The sequence below is a fragment of the Aotus nancymaae genome, unplaced genomic scaffold (genome assembly GCF_030222135.1).
Source record: "Aotus nancymaae isolate 86718 unplaced genomic scaffold, 86718_ANA_hifiasm-v0.15.2.pri h1tg000049l, whole genome shotgun sequence".
NCBI lineage: Eukaryota > Metazoa > Chordata > Mammalia > Primates > Aotidae > Aotus > Aotus nancymaae.
In genome coordinates, this window is record NW_026988463.1 from 12,611,224 (window position 1) to 12,620,026 (window position 8,803).

Here is an 8,803-nt window from a genome sequence, read left to right on the forward strand (position 1 = left end):
GTGGTGGCTTTTACACTGGCTTTTACGCTGCAGTTCCTTAATGATGTTTGCCAGTTGAATGATATGATCAGGCAACATAAAAATGAAATGGTTCTTGCCCTCCTAATAGCAGAGTAAGTAATAGAATAACTAGAAGGATGATAAACCTCTGCAGAAGGAGGATGATTAAGGATGCTGATGGATGTATCAGCAGGAGAATAGAGATCCATCTCTCACTGCGGGATGAATGCAAACCTTTTTTTCATGACATGAACTCAAGCATATCACATTCTGAAAAGCAAAAACTTACATCAATCAAAGCCTGCATGCAATGCTTCAGAGACATGGAGGTCAGGTTTTTTTTTCTTTCTTTCTCTTTGGGACAACTTTACTTGCTTAATTTAAAATTTATGTACTAATCTATTGATTTATTTATCTCTTGTATCTAATATTTATTTATTTTGAAGACAAGGTCTTACTTTGTCACCCAGGCTGGAGTGCAGTGGCACAATCACACAACCTTGACCTCCTGGGCTCAAGCAATCCTCCCTTCTCAGCCTCCCAGGTAAGCTGAGACTACAGGTGTGTATCTCCATGTCTGGCTGATTTATCGTGTTTTTTGTAGAGATGAGGTCTTGCTATGTTGCCTAGGATCATCTTGAACTTGTGGCCTCAAGTGATCCTCCTGCCTTGGCCTCCCAAAAAAATGTAATTACAGGCATGAGTCACTGCACCTGGCCTGTTTATTTACTTAAAATGCATGAACAGAACAAGTCACTTTGCCAGACTGGAATAAAATAGAGAATGAATTATCTCCAACTTGGGGTAAAAGATAGCCCTAATATTTTAATTGTTATAATTAATCACCCCTTGTACTAGGACAAGAAGAAAGATTCCAGGCAGATGGAACATCTGTGAAGTCAAGGAGGTGAGGAAGAAAATGTTGAGCTATCTTTGTGCAGTCGCAGTATCGTAGCCAATGAGGTTTATCTGAGGCGTGATTATTGCTAATTAAAATTTTCCCAATACGCTGCTGTGACAACTTGTAATATAGTCGGCATTGGCCACTTTTGACAGTCTCTACAGAGACTGAATAAAAAAGAGAAAATGTTGAGCTCAGTGGAGTTCAGGAAATTTGTGATTGTGTGTGTGTGTGTGTGTGTGTGTGCACGCGCGCACGTGTATCTAGCCATGGCGAAAAACCTGGAAAAGATAAACAGAGGCCAGTGAATGAACTCCATGCCCACAAGCTTAGATTTTATGGTAGACCAGGGGCTGAATACTCAAATGCCTTTGGAAGTGAAGTAGATAAGTCAATGAGTGAGGATGCCTGGATGTAAGAGAAACCTTGGCACAAGTGTGGTATCAAGGACAAGGGATGCCTCGGCATGAGGAAGACAAAGTGGGTGGTCATTGCTCATCTTAACCAGGGCTTGGTCCAGGGAAACCTGGGCTCAATGACTGCACATCTTAGGATTTTTAACAGAGGCTGAAAATTTAAATTTCTGTGAGAAAATTGCAAATGCAGAACACTTGGCAACAATTTCAAGTAAAAAATATACTGTAGTCACTATTGGGCAGATGAGACAAAACGTGTCTGTAGGTTGGAGTCAGCCTAGGATCATGAGTTTGAGACACCTGATCAGGGGTGGTGATTTATTTGTTGATTTGATCTTCCTAAGGTCCTAGACTTGCACATACATACTCTTGGTTGCTAATGTATCCTTTCTCAGGATGTGCCCTCTCTATTAGGGTTCTCCAGAGGGACAGATCTATTAGGATCTATGTATATATGACAGGGAGTTTATTAGGGAGAATTGGCTCACACGATCACAAGGCGAAGTCCCACGATGGGCCATCTGCAAGCTGGGGAAGAAAGAAGCCAGTAGTGCCTCAGTTCAAGTCCAAAAGCCTCGAAAGCAGGGAAGCTGATAGCACAGGCTTCAGTCTGTGGCTGAAGACCTCAGAGCCCCTGGCTAACCACTAGTGTAAGTCCAAGAGTCCACTAGTGTAAGTCCAAGGCCATAGAACCTGGAGTCTGATGTCCAAGGGCAAGAGGAATGGGAGGATGCATCCAGCATGGGGGAAAGATGGAAGCCAGAAGACTCAGCAAGCCAGTTTATTCCACCTTACTCCGCCTGCTTTGTTGTAGCCATGATGGCAGCCAATCAAATGGAGTGCACCCACACGGAGGGTGGGTCTTCCTCTCCCAGTTTACTGACTCAAATGTCAATCTCCTCTGGCAACGCCCTCAAGACACATCCAGAAACAATACTTTACCAGCTATCTAGGCATCCGTCAATCTAATCGAGTTGACACCTAATATTAACCATCACCTCCTCTGCCTGTGTATACTTCAAGAATGATTTGAGATGCCCTTTACTCATGAAAACCTCAAGCTGGGTTAGATGCCCTTTTTCTCTGCTCTTAGGACATGAGGCTTCCCTGTATGTAAGCATTTAATGGCACTGCTCTATCATTACCTGCTCACAATCAGTCTTTCTTATGTAGTTGAGCTCTACGAAGACAGAGCTTGTGCTTTATGTATCTATGTTAACACTTGGGCCTGGCTTGCTTAATATGTTTGCTGAGCATGATTGTATTTTATGGGCCAACGAGACTGGTGAAGTACCAAAAATTTTGTTTGACAGAGGCAGACCGCTTTCCCAACTTTGGCCTGGTAATCTTCAAGGTATGGTCTCCATTTGTAAAATGGGGATAATAATACTCTGTTGTGAGGATTAAATGAGATTATACTTCATTAGCAAATGCTTGACAAATCATTCACTTTTTAAAAATATAATGAATACTTCTTATTAATGGCATTGGTATCTATGATGTCATCTGTTTGGGACATACCAGGCACATAGAAGGAAGTCTGGAAATGTGTGTTAGAATGGTTCAGGGCATTCCCATGGTCCACAGCCCATGATTTACTGGTGGACAGATAGTGTTATCTGTGGGCAGAAAGGTCAGAACAAAGATAACTCAGGCTGAACAAGATATCCTGATCTCTAGCCTAGATTTGTTTGTGTTCGGGATGTTCCAAGAGGGAGAGGGATCTCTGTTAGATATGGGGAAAACCCTCTCATCCAGGGACATAAACAAGGGCAAATGTTGGCAATGGGTATCTTAAACCTATTTGGCCTAGAACAGAAATTGTCAAACACTTCCCGTAAGGGATCAAATAGTAAACACTTTACAGGGCAGACAGGCTTTGTTGCCATTATTTAATACCGCCACCTAGAGCACAAAGGGAGCTATAGACAATATGTAAATGAATAGCCATGACTGTGTTCCAATAAAACTTTATATATAAAAACAAGTAGAACAGACACTTTACAAAAGAAGACATACATGAGGCCAACAAACATGAAAAAATGCTCATCATCACTGGTCATTAGAGAAAAGCAAATCAAAACTACACTGAGATACCATCTCATGCCAGTTAGAATGGTGATCATTAAAAAATCTGGAGACAGATGCTGGAGAAGATGTGGAGAAATAGGAAGACTTTTACACTGTTGGTGGGAGTGTAAATTAGTTCAACCATTGTGGAAGACAGTGTGGTGATTCCTCAAGGACCTAGACATAGAAATACCATTTGACCCAGCAATCCCATTACTGGGTATATATCCAAAGGATTATAAATCGTTCTACTGTAAAGGACACATGCACACGAAGGTTCATTGCAGCACTGTTTACAATAGCAAAGACCTGGAACCAACCCAAATGCCCATCGATGACAGATTGGACAGGGAAAATGTGGCACATATACACCATGGAATATTAGGCAGCCATCAAAAACGATGTTTCGTGTCCTTTGTAGGGACATGGATGAACCTGGAAACCATCATTCTCAAACTGACACAAGAACAGAAAATCAAACACTGCATGTTCTCACTCATAGGTGGGTGATGAAAAATGAGAACACATGGACACAGGGAGGGGAGCATCACACACTGGGGTCTGTCAGGGGGAAATAAGGGAAGGACAGCAGGGGGTGGGCAGTTGGAGAGAGATAGCATGGGGAGAAATGCCAGATATAGGTGATGGGGAGGAAGGCAGCAAATCACACTGCCATGTGTGTACCTATGCAACAATCTTGCATATTCTTCACATGTACCCCAAAACCTAAAATGCAATTAAAAAATAAATAAATAAATAAAAATAAAAACAAGTAGAGGGCCAGATCTGGCCTGCAGGCTAACTCCTGTTAGGTTTACCAACCCCTGTCCTAGAGCCTTCAGATCCCATTGATATGGTAAGAGCTACAGAGGGGCATTGTTTCAGAAGACCTTAAGGTCTCCTCTAAAGTTGGAATTCTCTCTCCCCTGTCTTTTTGATATTGGATACAGGTCATTTGGTATTGCTAACTGGTGTTGTAAATGGGGGGGGGTTCAGGGTTATGTCTCTGTAGACGAAAAGAGTCAAACTCTGTAAAATATTTGAAGAGATTTATTCTGAACCAAATATGGGTGACCATGGCCTGTGACGCAGCCCTCAGGAATCATGAGAACATGTGCCCAAGTTGGTTAGGTGCAGCTTGGTTTTATACATTTTAGGGAGGCATAAGACATCAATCAAATACATTTAAGAAATACACTGATGATACTTACCTGGCAGGGGAGATGCCATGATCACGAAGGTGGTTTTCCCAGGGCGAGGCTTATCCATTGCACTCCGGATGTGCTGACCTCTGCGATTTCCCCAAATGTGGGAAACTCGACTGCATAATTTGTGGGAGTGAGGGACTGCATTAGCGCTCTCTCCTGTATAAAAAACAAACATTGATTTGGTTCAGGAAGGTGAGACAACTCAAAGCGGGAATGGGGGGGCTTCCAGGCCACAGGTAAATTTAAACATTTTCTAGTTGACAATTGGTTGAGTCTAAAGACCTGAGATCAAAGGAAAGGGAATGTTAGGTAAAGGTAAAAGATTGTGGAGACAAGATTCTTTTGAAGTCTTATAGTGGCCGCCCCCTTAGAGACAATAGCAAATGTTTTCTATTCAGATCTTTAAAAGTTGCTAGCCTTTTAGTTAATCTCTTTAGGACTGGGAGGACCTGGAAGAAAAAGATCTTGCTGTTTTAACAGAAATTCTTTACAGATGCAAATTTCCCCCCACAAAGGACATTTCAATATATGGCAAAGAAACATGTTTTGGGGTAAAATATTTTGATTTTCTTCCTTGTCTCCTAAGGTTATGCCAGAGTCAGGTTGGAAAGTAAGTCACAATATAGAAGGTTACATAAAACCCATCTGATGAGAATTTATGGTTTGTAGAGCATGACTCCCCAGACCCCTTAGATAGGAATTTGGACAAGATGAAAAATCAGAGCTTAGTTCTCATCTCTAATACCAGGATGCCAGAAGTACCCCAGCGGAAGGTTTAAAAAACCCAGGCTTGGGGGGCCAACCTGGGTTTGAAACACATCTCCATTTGCCAGCGATGTGATCTTGAGTGAGTTATGGAACTCCTGTACGCTTCAGTTTCCTTATCTGTAGAATGGAAGTTATAATACCTATTTTGTAGGATTGAGAACATTAAAGGTGTTAACAACAGGCAAAGTGATGAGCTGGGCTTCTCAATCTCAACACTTGACATTTGGGGCTAGAAAATTTCTTTTCCTGGGGGTGCTGCAATGGGTCGAAGGATGTTTATCACATCTCAGGCCTCTACCTACAAAATGCCAGTAGCATCCCTCCCCCAATTTTGACCATCAAAAATGTCTCTAGTGCCTGGACTCTTCCTTCAATCCCCCAACGACTGTGGCCTTCTGGGTTAAATCACTGACTATTCTCACCAAAGACAGCTCTGCTGAGAGCAAAGAAAGAAGAATCTTCTAAGATCTCTCATCTTTCCTGCAGCTGAGATCAAGAAGGATCAGCTGCTGGCACTCCAGGTTAGGTAATCTAGCTTGGAAAGTTATGTCCATTTTCTTTTCTTTACCACAAGGTGGCACTCCGATGCCTGCATTGGAAACTGGGTCGGCTGGCGAGAGGGCTCCTTGGACCACCGTGCAAATAGAAAGCCAATGCTCTCATCCATATTTGCTTTACAATCTATGCTAGCGAGATGTGGTAATTTTATTCCAAACACGTAAATATTATTGAGTTTGCCAAGGATGTTGCCTGAATCTGGATAGAGGACTGACACTCAGGACCAAGAGGGAAGAAGAGGGAGAAGGCTGGGGGAGGAACAGAAAAGCTTGCCCACCCTGGCTGGCTTCAGCTATTCATTCCATTTATTTATGCATTTTGGTATCAGCACACTGCAATGCGGATTTCTGCGGGACTGAGGCTCGTACAGACCCCGTTCTCTAGCTTCAGGCTACTTTGCTGTTTACGCCAAGACCAGGATAAGGGATTACAGAAGCAGAAAGGCACCTGCCTGGGCTGTGGTTTGATTTTTCTCATCTGCTCAGCCCCTTTGATTTCTTCTCTTTCCTTCTAATTGATTAATCTCTGATACCTTCTTTAACTGAGGGTCCTGTTTCTCTTGAAGGTCAGACTTCAGGTTTGCATAATTTCAACAAATGAGACTTACATCCTGTTTCAACCCAAGTCAGCATCCCCCCACGTCTAATTCTTGAGTTGTATCTGCATTGCAGAGAAAAGGAGGTGTCAGAAGCACTGGTCCTTCCCTGGAACCAGTCTCCTTTTTGTCTGTCATAGCTTTAGAGACAAAGGATTTCCAGTTTCGTTGAGTTTGCCACACTCAAGAAAGCCTCCAGGCTTTCTTAGGAGCCTGGAGGCTTTTGGATGAGAATTTTCCTAAAAACTACAGCAGAACAAAAATCAAAAGCAAACCACCACCACCACCACCACCACCACCACCACCACCACCACCACCGGCGGTGAGAAATTGAGTTTATTTAACTTAATGAATAGAAAATTCTAGGATACAAGTTATAATTTTCTGTTATAAACATCTTATCTCATCTTAACTAATTTTGCTGGATCACAGAATTTTGAAGCATAGAATTTAAAATATGTACACATCTACTTCAACTTTGTTAATTGTCTCGGGGCACTTCGTGACCTGTTTTCTTCCTACTTTTCTAGGTTTATCTACTTTCATCCTAAACTCAAGTGTTCTGAAGATTCTTGGTCTGCAGTCTGCCATTCCTGCAGGTAATGGAGGCATGACTTGAGCTTGTGCTCACTTCATCACCTCCTTATTAGTTGTTAAGATTCTTTTGGTTGCAAGTGACAGAAACTCAATTCAAGTTGGTTTAATGAAAAAAAATGCATGCGTATGATTTATTGGTTATGTAACAGATAAATCCAAGGGGTTTATAATCGCATTCAGGAACAGCTGGATCTAGGAGGAAAAATGGTGTCAACAGAGCTGCATTTCTTCCTCTCTGCCACTCATCTCATGTGGTCTTTATTCTAGGCAAGCTGTCTCCATGTGATGGTGTATAGAAGTTCCCGTGTTCCCTTCTACTTGCTTAGCAATCCCAGAGGAACGAAACTTCTATCAAGAGTATGGAGTTGGAGGGTCATTAGACTACCTGCAGTCCATGTATGAATCGATCCTGTACCAGGGAAGAGTTATGTTGGGTGGCCAGATCTTGGTTATGGTATCACGACAGTGCCAGGAAATGGGAACAACTTAAATCATGCAGACAGAGTTGGGAAAAGGGGAGGGTGGATTTACAAACAAAAACAGAGATGCTGTTACCCACATTCTGCACAAGCAAAGCGACAGATGCCCATTCTGACTACCCCACTCTGGTGGACAGCCTTCAGCTCAAATGCCACCTGATCTGCAGGATCTTGTCTGACTTGTCACCTTCTTTGTAGCCTTGGCCAACATTTGCACATCCCTCCTTTAAAATCACATTTGGACGCAGCTTTGTAAGGGCAAGGACCATACCAACTTCAGTCTTTTTTATTTTTGGTCTTTTAAGTCTACAAACTTAAATTAGTTTAAAAAATATTCTTTCCTGCTGAGCTACTTTAGATACTTCTCATAAGAGAAATCTATTTATTTTTCTATTGACCTTGACTGTCAGGATATTCAGAGCAAGTTTTGCTCAGCTTAGATAAATACCCTTAACCTAGGCTTTCTGGTGTAATTACTGTACTCCTCATCTTTCTGTTTTCATGTCTTGACTTTCATCTTTTTACTCTTTAGAAAACCTTTATTTTATTAGACTTTATTTTTTAGAGCAGTTATAGACTGCCAACAAATCTATGCCATCTATGTATCCACAGAGCCCAGAAAAGATAAATGACCTTCCCGAGGTCATAGAAGTGGTGAGGGGCCATATAGAATGAAATGTAGGTTATCTGAACTACTTCATACTTCCTCCCTTATTTATATTTAAGTAATTCTAGACAGCATGTGCAGGGCCTCCAGGAGGCAGGGGAAGACTCCAGAGTGAGTGGGGGCTTAGACTCAGGAGTTAGTTTCTTGCTGCAAACCACGGCTCTCCACTTGCCGGCTGTGCAAACACGTTGAGTCACTTTGCCTCTCTGACCTGCCATTGCTTCATGTGTAACATGGGGATAGTTAGTACTGCCCTCATAGGAATATTTTGAGAATTAAATGAAATCACATCTTTGAGTGCCTAGCACAGCGCCTAGTTCCTACGAAGCACTCAGCAAGTGTTAGCTGTTATTGTTACTCCAAAATAAAAAAGAGGTGACTTGACACAGCAAAGGTTTATTTCTCACTCATGCTACATTAGCAGAATGGTTCTGCCTTTTATCTGGGAAACCCAATAGTCAGTTACCACAATGCAAGTTTCAGAATGGTGAGAATCTTGTCTCTTATTGTCTGTTACATCTGTAGTCTGGTACAAGGGAGGTTC

General features: G+C 42.2%; 2 non-coding genes across 2 annotated transcripts; both read left to right on the forward strand.

The window, feature by feature from the left end:
* Positions 1–929: 929 nt before the first annotated feature.
* Positions 930–1,068, forward strand: LOC135269179 (U4 spliceosomal RNA). Its single transcript, XR_010337473.1, has one exon. It is a non-coding gene; the product is annotated as a U4 spliceosomal RNA (small nuclear RNA).
* Positions 1,069–4,590: 3,522 nt separating this feature from the next.
* LOC135269155 (U1 spliceosomal RNA) lies at positions 4,591–4,754 on the forward strand. Its single transcript, XR_010337458.1, has one exon. It is a non-coding gene; the product is annotated as a U1 spliceosomal RNA (small nuclear RNA).
* The last annotated feature ends 4,049 nt before the right edge of the window (positions 4,755–8,803 follow it).